At 38.9% G+C, this 13,969-nt stretch overlaps 1 protein-coding gene across 2 annotated transcripts in view; it reads left to right on the top strand.

Annotated features, from left to right (window-relative positions):
• The window catches only part of RPH3A (rabphilin 3A), a 1,850,086-nt gene that overhangs the window by 1,720,740 nt on the left and 115,377 nt on the right, over positions 1-13,969 (top strand). The window lies entirely within an intron of this gene.

The raw sequence follows: 13,969 nt of genomic DNA, 5'->3' as shown, positions 1-13,969 counted from the left end.
AATATAACTTGAGCTTCACAAACTGATAATTTACACTAGCTAATGTAGCCCTAAAAGGAAGATCTCTTACAAATCAACGTTTTAAGTAATATAAATACGTTGTTAAAATTATGCACTCATTGGTATTGTTATATTTTGCTGAATGTATGCTGCTCATATGTATTTATAAATTGTTGAATTTTTTAATGTACAACTATTTGAAAATTGTAATGCAAAAATGTATTATTTATTTATTTATTTATTTATTTATTTATTTTTGTAAAGTCAAGTGGAGCTTGTCTCCCTGGGCCTCTGCTGAAAAGGGTCTCTGACCAGTTAGAACATACCAGTAAGCACATATCAATATTAATAATAATAATAATAATTTTTCATTTTGACATAATGTACAATCCCCTGCATGGCTTACTTGTTATTTTTGGCACTAATTGCTAATACTTCTGTGACGATAGGAGGTATGACCACCCAAGCCAGGAGAAGAAAGACAGTAGATGTATGACTTGTGCCAGCACAGCTAACTGGAATTTTTAAATAATTATATGTTATTTGTATATCAAACTTATTTGTACAGATGCTTGTGTTGAAAATGTATTTGTGAGGTTTGCTTGTGTTAAAATGTATCAACAATGTACCCTGCTGGAATGAAAAGAAATGTACATGTACTATTGTAACTGAATTAAATGTATATGTCTTAATAGAGGATACTGAGACAGCAAGGGTTACCCAGCTGGCTTATTTTAAGAAAAATAAGGGAAATGTAAATGAGCCAGTAAACCTTTAAAACTACACCCCATGGTGCTGAACAAGAATGGAGACATTAGGTCTGGAAAAAGCCTTTGTTCATTAGCTCAGTAAAAGAAGGGGAAACCCCAGGCACTGCCATAAGCATTTAAGATGTATATTGTAGTCATCGATATTAAATTCCTGTCTCAGCTTCAAAGAAGGTTACTGTGAGGAACCTGGAGTCAGGTGAACAGATCAGCTCAAGCCATCTTGGGTATTATATTTTGCAGAGCGTAATTTCTGAGGAGGGAGTATTCTGTTTTGGGGAACCTGACTAGAAAGACTGCCCACATATTTCAGTGTGCCTTGCTCTATCAAATAAGTTATTAGGGAATAGTAATTCTCCTAGATTCAGTCAGGAATATAGTGAAGCTTAGTTTAGATATAATTTTTCTTTCTTTGTCTGAGTCTGTCCATCAATGTTCTTTTCAATATTTCCTGTGATCTGAACTCTGTGGTTTACTCTGATATATATTCACTATTTTCATGCACTTTTATTAAATATATATTAAAGCTTTTATTGTGGCTGGTCCTTGTAGAAAGAATTTAACCCTTGAGAGTGCTTATATTTATTTGGTGATGATGTGTGGGCCACTCCAGAAGGCCTAGATGCCTTAGCAAACCACTACCATTTGTATTAGTATTAATATTACACAGTATAATTGGGCATCCTTTGTTAAGGGCCTTAGAGTAGCTGATTGTGGAGTGTCTGGTGACAGTGATAACTACCTTATACTCTGGGCAGAAGGGGGCATGGCAGGTAAATCTGTGCCAGCCCTTCCCAGGTGTGTGTGTGTGTGTGTGTGTGTGTGTGTGTGTGTGTGTGTGTGTGTGTGTGTGTGTGTGTGTGTGTGTGTGTGTGTGTGTGTGTGTGTGTGTGTGTGTGTGTGTGTGTGTGTGTGTGTGTGTGTGTGTTAAGAATCAAATCTCTCAGTCTGTGTGTCAGCTTCTTGGAGTAGGGACACCAAGCACTGAACTTACAGAGAGGGTGCTGAAGGTCTTAGCTTGGACATTTGGCTGAGGGGCTAACCCTAAAATGTACCAGTGGGGAGTCCTTTTGGGGACCTGGAGGGAGACAGATATAGAGAATCCAGACTCTGGACTGAGTGTGTTCCCTGTGTGCTCTTAAGGGAAATTGTTCTTGATGCAGATAGGACTACATCAAGAAATTCTGAGTGTATCCATTTGTATTCCAAGTATGTTTCCCTCTCCAGTGTCAGTGGTGAGAATTCAGAGTCCTTGATTACTGACCCAATGTGGGGACACATATTGGTTAGCAATGGTGGGACCATCATACGTCACATATTGGTTGGCATTGGTGGAACCATCACTAGACACACAACCATTTTGTAATTACATTTTTATGCAATGCTAATAAACTGCTAGGCCCTCATAGCAGATGATCAGTGCTAACATCCATTTACAAAATGTGCCATTTTAAGCATCAGTCCAAAATCAACTAATCCAAAGTTTGAATTCTCATTTTTTACTAAACAAAACAGTTACAAAAACACAGATTAACTATTTTCAACATAATTTGAGATTAGGAATTTGTTTTTACTAAACAAATCTTAACAGCTGAACTAGTGATTTCTCGCCTTATAACAGAGTCAACTTTATTAAATATATGTACAACTACTTTGGTCCATGTCAATTTCCTCTACAAACTTATCTTTCATTACAGCATCACATACAGCCCATTGTTTTTACTATGGAATTCTGTTTATGATCTTTTATAGTTTTCAATTTCATATTTTATAATCTCTATAATAATCTTTATTTTCACCGCTTTTATTAATGTTTTTCTTTGGTTTTCCATTTGCTTGTCATAACTTTCTTGGCTGATAACAACACTAAAGATAGCAATGCTTTCACTTCTTTAGTGCATGTTCTTTTACACCATAGTAACAAAAAATCTCTACACTGAAGATAAATTCTTTTAAGACATATTATATTATTCAGGTAATTTTTTGTACTGAATATATTCCTATAACATATGCACCAAAGAACCTCTTTCTGAACTGTTATGTCAACAACAGATGCCTCTTGTCTACAGGACCATTTTGTCAAGTGTCATAGGGATCTTGCAATACTTGTGCAGAGTTCTATGCAGGAATTCTATATTTTCTTGATTTAGTTGCATATCTATGATTAGAAAATATATCCCTCTATAGGCATTTATAATGTCTTTATTTAATGTTCATCCCATGTCATATTTAATTTTATCCTGTATTGTCTTTTCAAATCTAATATAAAGAAATATTTAAAAACTGACATAGATAAGCTTACCTGGAATCTCCTCCTGGGACGTACTTATCCTCCCAGAAACAGCAACACCAACACCAACATCAATCACTGAGCTCTCTGGATCCCTGACAGTGGACAGGAACTCTTCATTTGGTGTCAGTGGTGTCTCTGTAGCAGCCCCCCCCCCCCATAGCCATCTGTCCACAGGCCACTGCAGCTGCTCTCCTCTGGACTGATAAAATCATGTAAGTGCCCTATGATGCACATAATCATATGTCCTACTGCATCCCACAACAGCACTCACATCATTCAAAATCTGGTTCCAAATTGTCATTCTTCCAAACATATCCCCATGTCATCTCTTAAGCAGAAAGGCACCTTGTTGCCAAAATGCTTAGACAATGACATAGTTTTTGGGGTCACTGAAGGAGGGTTTGAAGGGATTGGGACACTTGGGTGCCACAGTTCTCAGTGACATAAAACAAAAAAGAAGGATAATGCACATAAATATTACATAAATAAAAGTCCTGCTTAGATATAACTTATATTATTAGCTTTTCTATATTACCCACTGGAGAAGCAAAAAACTTTCAAACCAAGGTTTGATCCAAAATAAGGAGTAACAATAGCAAAGCAAACCCCTGTAAACTTCTGTAAAAACAATTTTGTGCCAACACAGAAATGAAACCTGCCCCCCCCCAAAAAAAAAATAGGCAAATGACATTTTTGTGCCAAGCAAATGAATAAAACATTAGTGAATAGTTATAAGTGCTATTGAAGAAACTGTCCTAAAACATGTGAACACATTTACCACAAAATGTTTATGCAATTTCCAGTCACCTCTACTTGAGGCCAGCACTCCTCTACAGGTATCTATAGGCCAGAGAAACAGTTGAAACATTAACACTTGTGAGAAAGTTAATAAGGCTGTGCATCTGAGAAAGTAAAATGCCCTGACAAAACTGCCTATGCCATCAATAAACTTCTAAGAAGTGCCTAGAGATAAAAGTAGCATTTGGTAATGTAAACACACACACACACACAAACACACACACACACACACACACATATATATATATATATATATATATATATATATGTATATTATTTTTCCTAGTGACATGAGCAAATCCAGTGTATAACTGAAAAATATAAACATACCTTATCAAGATCAGTAGTCATCTGTGCAGATAAATCCAAAGTAATACCAGTCTTCTGTCTTATCCACATAAACAAGTCTCCTCGCCTTCAAATTCCCTAGCTACACAGTTCCCTTTTTATAGTGTAGAATCAGGCTTGTGAGTATGGTGAAGATGCAAATGAGTTGGGAAATCATTAGAACTGCTGAATCCCACATTCTTGGCTCCATGTATCAGATATGAACATAGTGCAGGCACTCTCTCTGTGTTTTTTGCTAATGGATTGCAACTGTGAATGATTATTGGTACAGAGAAGGAAACACAACAGCAATTCAGACTCCCTTACATCCAGTGGGTGTGTCAGCCAGGTTAGACTTACAAAGTGTAGAAGTAAATGTATCAAGGTTTATAATGTTAGTAAGCAGCACACATTTCATGGTTTCTATTCAGTAATATCCAACCTCCCCTGCATTTGGTGAAAATTGTATATTATTGCCATTTAATATTCTCACAAATTTTAAGCACAATGATACAAAATGCCTTACAAACTGCGTGTCTCAGATTACTGCTCAGATAAGAGAATAATGAACACCATACAAAGATAAGACAGAGCTGCATTGCTGCAAACAATAGCCATAAATGGCTGTGGGATCTCTCATTGCACTACACCTGAAAGTAACACATGTATAGACAACTCAGAAGTGTACAAGTGCCATATATCTTGTTAATATTGTGGATGATTTTGGACTTGCTTGTATGCATAATGGTTTTCATTCCTGCTGAAAATCAGTTTCTGTGGCAAATAGGGATAAGACACCCTTACTACATTTTGCAGATACATTGGTATAAGAGTTCAAATCCAGAATTGTGTAAAAACTTTCACATGTACTAACAGTTAGTTTATAATGTTTATTTCACATATTTTTTAATATCAGTGTTTGTGTAATGTGTGGCTTACTGCAAACAGGGTAAACAAAGAAATACAATAAATATCATGTAATGAACTCCTATGATAACCAATACATAAACTACACCTGTGAATCATGTATGTAACACTTTTGCTAAACATGGTGGTCCACACAGTGTATACTATCTGTAGATCAGAGTTCAAGTCCCACACTTCTCTTTTAAAGATCAAACTTAAGAGGCACTGCTCCCAAGGATAAAACAGGTTTAGCTCTGCTTTTCACATTTGCATGTCACATACAGCCTCATAAACCTGCAATTCTGTCCCAAACATGAAGCAGTCAGAACACCTACAGACAGTTTGCAGACATTCTTGAATTCAAAAAGGATACATTGTTGCATCTTTTGCTTTCCATTGTGCAAACCCACTAAGTGGTGTTGTGTATGGGTTAGCAACCTCCCCAACACCTGCAAGTCTAGAACACCTGCAGACAGTGAGCAGACAGTAGACAATTTCAAAATGGATACATTGTATCCTCCATGTTTTGCCACCACACAAACTTGCTAGCAGTGTTGTGTGGCTGTTAACACTCAGAAATAAAGAATGAATATGAAAATCTCCACCTGTGGTAAGTATTCCTGTGGCAGCAGGTGTAAGTGCAGGGCTGCAATACAGATGAATTTGGGTTGTAAAACAAAAAATTCCAGTTATTTTTACTGTTGTTCCATTTTCCTTTATATTAAAATTCACATGAAAAAAATGATTACACACTTCCAATTTTATTAAGAGTTATAAATTCTGCTTTAATAAACTCATATGAATTATTTGTGTGAGTGAGGGTATACTGACTAATATGTTTCCATAATCATAATTGTGTTCTCTGGCCTTGGATGGTCTTCAGACTTCAATAATATTCATACACACAGGGATGTATAAACCAGGACCTTTTCAGGTCACACACATACATGGTTAACACATCAGTCTGTCCTGTGTATTGATATGCAAACAATGAGTATGGCTATGAAGCAGTTCTTCTGAAACAAGGATAAAAAAAATCAATGCTGTGGAAAAAATATTTTGTTCTTTATGCATAGATTTGAATCTCACATTGTAAAACTTAATTTATAAGTATATAAAGCTCCACAAAAAATGTGTCAGGTCATAAAACTTTTGCCCCCAGCACATGTCTGCAAAGTTAAATTGCCTATCATGTTACAGCAGCAGACAACTCTCCAACTAATGCCAAGTGTCAGATTAACCTTCCAATTTCCAAAACTGCTTTCCACTCTGATACTGCCGCTCTCCACTTAACATCTCATAAATGCAGATGGCAGCATTGTGTGGGTTTGCACACTACCAGTAAACATAACCCACATTGGTGGGAAAGCATTCTTAGCTATTTCTGTACTCCCTGGTTGAACATGTCTGGTGGTAGAAGGAAAGGTGCCCAATTTAGGATGCAGAGGTGGGGTGTTGAGGAGCCCAGAATCTTCACTGGGCTCCTTGTAAAGTGCCAGAGCTTAAGGGTTTTGCAGGGGGACTAAACCTGCTCCCAGTACAAACCTGAGAATTGGAATAGTCTGGCCAAGGCTGTCTCCAGTAGGACTGGCATTCCACACACTGGAGAACAGTGTAGGCAGCAGTTTAATTACCTGAAAAGGCACAAGAAGGATACACTCAACCTGTGGCTGGATGAGTTCAGGAATGGTAACATCCCACAGTTGTGTTAGTATACTGATAAAGAAAATTTATAGTAGATAGAATGCTGCATATAGGCAATACTGGTATACATAATGCTCTTCTCCTGTTCTCTTCTCTTTACTCCACAGCCAATGAGAGATTATGGTGAATAGACTAGCCCATGCTGAGCAGCTAGAGAGACTTAGGGAAGCAAGGGATGTGTATGCAGCACAAATTAATTATTATTTTAGCTTTTAAATTTATTTCTTTTTTATACAGTTGTAGTAAAGTAAGCATGCTATCTAACTGTAAAAGCAAGCATGCATATTTCAGTCTGTAGCACAAGCCAACTGCAGCAGTCAAGTCTAAGACTGTAGTCAAATGTTGTGGGTTCATGTACATATAAGTAACAAATATAAAATAGTAAAATCCTTTAAAAATATTAAATAAATTAATTTATGCAAAAGTGGCATAAATGCCCTGCTGCTAACTTAATTTATATAATTGGACCAAGCATATGTGCAATATATGCACCTTGCAAGGATTACTATGAGCAATCTTTAATTTTAGTTTGTAGTAGTTAAGAAGTATACTTAAATGTAAATGTTCAGGTAAAATACTTTATTATTGCGATAATGCATTGTATGTCACATATAATGGTACTAATTTTATCTCTTTTTTTTGTGTGTCACCCCAACTCTTATCTCTCTTTTCTTTTTTCTATGTGTTGTCAAAACATTTCCATGTTATCCATCTCTGATAAATCACAAAATGCTTTACAACACAGGGAGGTAGACCATCCTCAGTGGCTCAGTCTGCCCCCACTCCACTATCTCCAGCACCAATGCCGAGTACATCTGGGACCCAACCTGGCAGTACTGCCTCTGCTGCCCCTCCACTACCTCCACCCTCAGGTAACACTACCCCAACAGCTGGTACTGTGCTACCCTCTGGGAATACTGACAGAGATGGGGATTTTATCATACGCCTCAAGATGCCACGGCTGGTGTGTAGGGTCATGGCACCAGTGGTACAGCTACACTGGATGGAGAGGCTGCTCTCAATTATGATCCATACGAGAAAACATCAAGCACTCCAACAGCCAGCAGAGTAAGGGGACAGTGATGACAGTCCTGTGGGTGAGGACTAGATTATCACTGTCCCCATTTTTGATGAGCATCTGTCTCCTCACTAACTCCAATCATGGTGTCCCCAAACTGTCATGTCGCTTACCACCCCTGTGTCTTGTCTTGTTTGTACTGTTTGTTTCTATCTGCTTCCTCACCTACCCTACTTACCAGACCCAGAAATACCTACATCCCTTACCCAACATTCCACTTGTACTGAAGTAAAAAAAAAATTGGGCAACTGTCCCACAAAATAAAAAAAAAAATATTCTTTGCACACTTGTCTTCTTGACACACTTGATTTGGTCGAATTAGCTATACAACATGATTGTATTGTTGTCACTCCTCTTTGTTGATGTGACAGTCCAAGTTCAGCCAATATTCTATACATATTTCCATTTTACACTGTTGAAGAAGTGAAAAACTATGGTTCTTTCCTACCTCACTCCTGCACATTCCTATATTGCTTTCATTTTGTTTTCCCCCTACTTGCCCCCCCCCCCCCCATTTCACCACTCTCCTGTCTACCCCATTTTAACACCTTTAATCTGGTCAAAAAATAGAATCACACAATATGCACATAAGTATAAAAAAAAACAATGGAGCCCTTCACTCTTTTGCCTCTGTGTTTGCGTGGAGTTTGGCATTGTGCACCAATGCAAAGCGAAAGTGAATGTCTCTTCAATGGCACAGTTACCTCCATGCAATGCCACTTAAACATACTGCTCTAAGGTAACACACAGTGAATGCAGAATAAAGAATTATTTAATTGCATTATTAATACATATTTAAAGCTATTAAATATGGTTTACTATCAAAATCTTGAACATCAAAATACATTTTGTACACACACACCAAATAAATTGCGAATTCCTGAATACTGATTAGGTAAACATGTCAAAAACATGTCAATTTGAAATGATCGAACTGACCGCTCAACATTTCCAAAGGTTTACCTGCTGACATTTAGCTGCCTGCATCCCAGCAGTACGAATGTACTCAGTTTGGTACGGCACATCACTTTAATTCATGTTTTTGCAGGGGGCAAGTCCCCCTGCACCCACCACACCCCCAGTAAATTAACTATTCCAACTCTGAGATCACACTACAGTGAGGAAAAATGTAAATTTCCTGATCTGCACTGTATTGCAATCTCTATTTGTAATGCTGACCTCATGTGAGCGAATGCACAGTGGTATTTGCTGAAGGACATTCGTAGAATTGCAGTTCAGCAATACAGGCATCAGCCAATACACATTTGGCATTCACATGTTCACCTAACTGCACTTCTATATTTTGATAGTAAACCATTAGATATACTTGAATTTGAACCATATATCATCTGGTCTCCAAAATAAAGGAATCAATGCATTTACCCGCTGCCATGCTGTCAGCTAACCAGCAGGTGTGTTTTCATACACTCAGAACTCTCATAATTTTAGCAAAGAGGCTCATGTTTGCTTGCCACTTAACTATGCACAAACAGGGAAATGAGTATCTCGCATGCGCAAACACTTTGCCATCAATCTCACAAACCCGCTGCTCAACAGTACACTACAGAAAGTGCACAATAGCCTGTATTACTTATGTTTACTGTACATTTAGTCTTTATCCCATGAAAGTACTTGTAAAAACACAAATAAAGGGAAGATTCTTTTTAAGGAAAGAACACATATTTACACTGTAGCCATGTGTTACCTGCATCCATGCACTTTAAACTTGGTGTCTCAGTACTTGTTCCCAAATATATCAACTATACTACTGAAATAAATAAAACATGCTTTATTAAATATCATGGACATCTTTATATTGAGAATACACATGCAGATTTTCCAATAATTGTAGTTATGTGGACAGCTGTTTACTTATAGTTTGCAAAGCTGTCTATTTAAGGTATACCTGCACATTGGAAACACAACAGAAAATGCTACACTTTGCACACTCATAAATATGGTAACATGCAGATCCTTAATATCTTGACAATTGTACATGGCTAGCTATCCATTATATTCCAGCCTCCCAACATCCTCTCTCAAACATCCAGTGATAATATCTCCCATTATAAATTGTCCTGCAGTCTTGTTCACAGGTTCATAGGATGATACTAGGCTATTAGCCCACAGGCCCTTATAAGCCTAGCTAAGAATTTCACACATGTTCCCACAAAGTCAGCACCTGTTGTCCCTGCCATTCTGTGCTGTAGCACTTGCATTAAGTACTGAGTTATCTAGCCTGTGTACTTAGATAGGTGTTCTAATCTTTTATTTGTCTAGTTAGAAGAGCATAACTGTGTATCCTGCAGTCATCACTGCAGTCCCATGGAGTAGCAACATTTTGACAGTTGTACATACCTACACATCTTTTTCTTCAGGCCTTCCAACATCTTCAATCAAACATCCAATGACGATGATGTCATCCACTATAAATCATCCTGCAGCCTTGTAAAAGTCAGACTTGTGCTGTGGCGCGTGCGTTAAGTACTGAGTTTTCTAGACTTTATACCTTAGGTAGGGGTTCTCATCTCACTACAGTCAGCTGGTGTGTGTGTTTCCACACTTGCTTGACATTAGCATGTGGAACAATGTTCTTCCCGCGTCCTCCTCACCAAACAGTACTGATGTCATCACTTATAAAGTGTTGCCTCACACTCTCCAAGTCAGACTTGTGCTGTGGCACTTGTGTCAAATACTAAGGCCTCTAGTCAGTGTATCTAAATATGTAGGGGTTCTGTTCTCATTGCTGTCAATTGGTGTGTCTGTGTGTGTGTGTGTGTGTGTGTGTGTGTGTGTGTGTGTGTGTGTGTGTGTGTGTGTGTGTGTGTGTGTTTGCACTTGCTTGACATTAGAAAAAGCATTTTATACCAGCATGTGGGACACTGCTCTTACTGTCTTATTCTCACCAGACTCTGCTGATGTCATCAGCTATAAAGTACTGTCCGACTCTATAAGAGCCAGACTTCTGCTGTGGCATGTGCATTAAGTAGTCTGTTTGGTAAATAGGTAGGTGTTCTGTTCTCATTGCAGTCAACTGAATATGCATTCAACAATCACTATGGTGACAATTTTTGAATATGTGAGTCCACAGCTATGCCAAATCCTCCTCCAAACATCTTGTTTCAGGATACGATGATGATGTCATCCTGTATAACATGCACTCTTACAGTACTCAAGACAATCCTTTGTTGTGCCAGTAACATTAACTACTGTATTTGTAAGCTACTTTACCTACATATATAGGTGTTCTAATCTGACAACAGGCAACTTGCATGTCTATACATACAACTATCACTTTTCAGGCAATTTTAAACAGGGATGTGCCTCCACATCTATGCCCTACACTCTACACTCTTCCTATCATGTTCTCCTCAGCATACAATAATGCTATCATTCTGCATAAAGTGCAACATCACAGTGTTACAGTCACATATATGTGGTGATGCTACTGTAACATTGCATGTATTGCATGGCATCCATACTCTATACCTACACAGATGTAATGTTCAAATCAGGCTTATTCTACTGCTGTGTGCATGTGGCTGATGGTACATTATGGTCATTGTATGATCTTTGGAATAGCTCTTCATTTCACCATCATTTGGGGTATCTGTCCCATAGCCCCATGCATCATCCTTTATTCTTTGGCCACAAGACATCCTTCCTGCAGAGGAGTGGAGGATATCCTCATATCAAATATGTATACACACATCATGAGGCACAGTCCTTCCATGAGCATCTGCAAGCCATCTCCAGACCACTGCATGTGTGAGTGCTAATTCTGTCATGGTGTGACATTTCCCATATGGACAGTGGCAGCATGTAATGCAATCCAACAAATATACACATAGGCACAATAGTCTTACTATCTTCCATAATATAGAGATAGATAGAACCCAGAGTGTGAAAGTAGCTGACTCCAAGTCAGACTGCCAACTAGTCACAAGTGGAGTCCCACAGGGTTCGGTCCTGGGTCCTCTCCTGTTTGGTATCTACTTCTCTGAAGTCCAGGCCAACATGAAGGGACTCTAGTTGACAAAGTTCGCAGACGGTTGCAGGTTGGGAGCTATTATTAACTCCCCAAGTGATGTTGATATCCTACAGAATGGCCTCATTGAGACCAATGACTGGTATCAGAACCATGGCCTTAAGCTCAATGCCAAAAAATGTGTCATTATCCCCTTTGGAAAAAACCCGGTTCCCATGAATTTCCATATTGATGGTAGTCCACTGAATGCAGAAGGCGTTATAAGAGATCTGGGAACACAGGTTGACAGCAACCTCTCTTTTGATCACCACATTGCCACTGTGGTCAGAAAGTCCTTCTATGTGGCACATCTCTTTACTAAGGGTTTTGCATCCAGAAAGAAAGAGGTCATTGTCTCCCTCTACTCTTCCCTCATTAGGCCAGTCATCAAGTGCAATGCCTCATCTGGCATGTACCTCACTAGACACCTGTAACTAATGGAGAGGCCACAAAAGTACCTCACAAAGAGGATCCTAGTCCTTAAACACTTGTCCTATATGGACAGACTCAAAGAACTCCCACTATTCTCTGTCTCATATCACCTACTTAGAGGCGATCTCTGGTTGACTTACAAAGCCATGTCTGACCCAGCTCTGTTAGAAATGCTACATCTAAAGAAATCCCAATCCCTCTGCACCACACACTCCAGAGACCTCAACCTCATTACCACAATCAACAGAGCTAGCTGGAGGGACAGGTTCATAACCCAGAGACTGCCCATGCTATGGAATAGACCTCCCATGCATGTCAAACAGAGCACCTCAATGACCCTCTTCAAGAGAAATCTTGATGAGTGGATGGGAAATAGAAAATTCACCCTACGGATAACTCCAGTGGCTCTACTCGACACTGGCACTGGGAACTAAGGTCGGGTGGCACGATGCCAGGGTAATCCTATGGCTAGGCTTGTAAAGGCCCCTGGGCCATTATCCTAGTACACACATATGGATATATGAACCTATATAGATATACAGATTTACTTTTACTTGGTATAATAAAGTCTAGGATTTCCTGTGATGTTGGCCATTAACCTAATAATGTCTTATGCCCCTATGAACAGTTGGTATGTCAATGTTGCTGTCATTGACATGTGATATATTAAGGTGTGGTTGTACAGTATGGCTACAAAACAGTATTGCAATCTTGATGGCCATTGCTGTCATTGCATTACATGTTTCTTCTATAACAGCAGTTGTAATATGATCCCTGAAAACTGTTGACATAGGATAATAATGTCATAGCAGGTTACTAGACAAACAGCCCTACAGCTCTAACAAGCCTAGCCATGCTCACCCCATGTAGTCCCAGTTGTCCTTACTAGGTGGACATAATTTGCAGAATGAGTCTGTGGTCACACAGACTCCCCCGTCCATGAGGGACATAGGTGCCACCCCTGGGATGAATTTGGGATCTCCCATCCACTTGTCTAGGTTGTGCTTGAATAGGGTCAGTGAAGAGCTCTGTTTCACATGATATGGAAGTTTATTCCAGAGCCTATAGAATACAAAGTACAGTGACAGGGCTTTTAGTCTATTCACGTACATTATGGCATGGTTTGGAGACCCTGTATTTTCTTGGTGAGAAACATCTGTGATCTCTCCAACTGCTGCAGTTGTCTGGTGAGGTGCATGCAAATGGCAGCATTGTACTCTATTAGTGGTCTGATGAGAGTTGAGTACAGTGGTGTTATAACATCCTCAGACCTGGATGTGAATCCCTTACTTATGAGGAGCAGAATGTAGAAGGCTTTCCTTACCATTGTAGAAACTCAGTTGATAAAGTTCAGATTGCTAACTACTTGTATTCCCAGGTCTCACACCACTGGGTTTGAGCTTAAGGGGGGAAGTGCTCTCAATACTGTAAAAAGCAGGGAATTCCACTTTTCCAAAGGCAATAATAGTAATGGCACTTTTTTTGCATTTAGTTGTAGATTGTTGCTTTGACACCAGTTGTTTGTCTGTGTTAGCCCATCCTGTAATATGTTAACATCATTGGGGGACTCAATGATTGTACCCAATTTGCAATCATCAGCAAACTTGGTATGCCAAAGGCCATCTACTTTTGCCTGG

Source organism: Protopterus annectens, chromosome 4.part0, assembly GCF_019279795.1.
Source record: "Protopterus annectens isolate FY-2018-M chromosome 4.part0, PAN1.0, whole genome shotgun sequence".
In the NCBI taxonomy this organism is placed as follows: domain Eukaryota; kingdom Metazoa; phylum Chordata; order Ceratodontiformes; family Protopteridae; genus Protopterus; species Protopterus annectens.
This window is presented reverse-complemented; position numbering and strand designations above follow the sequence as displayed.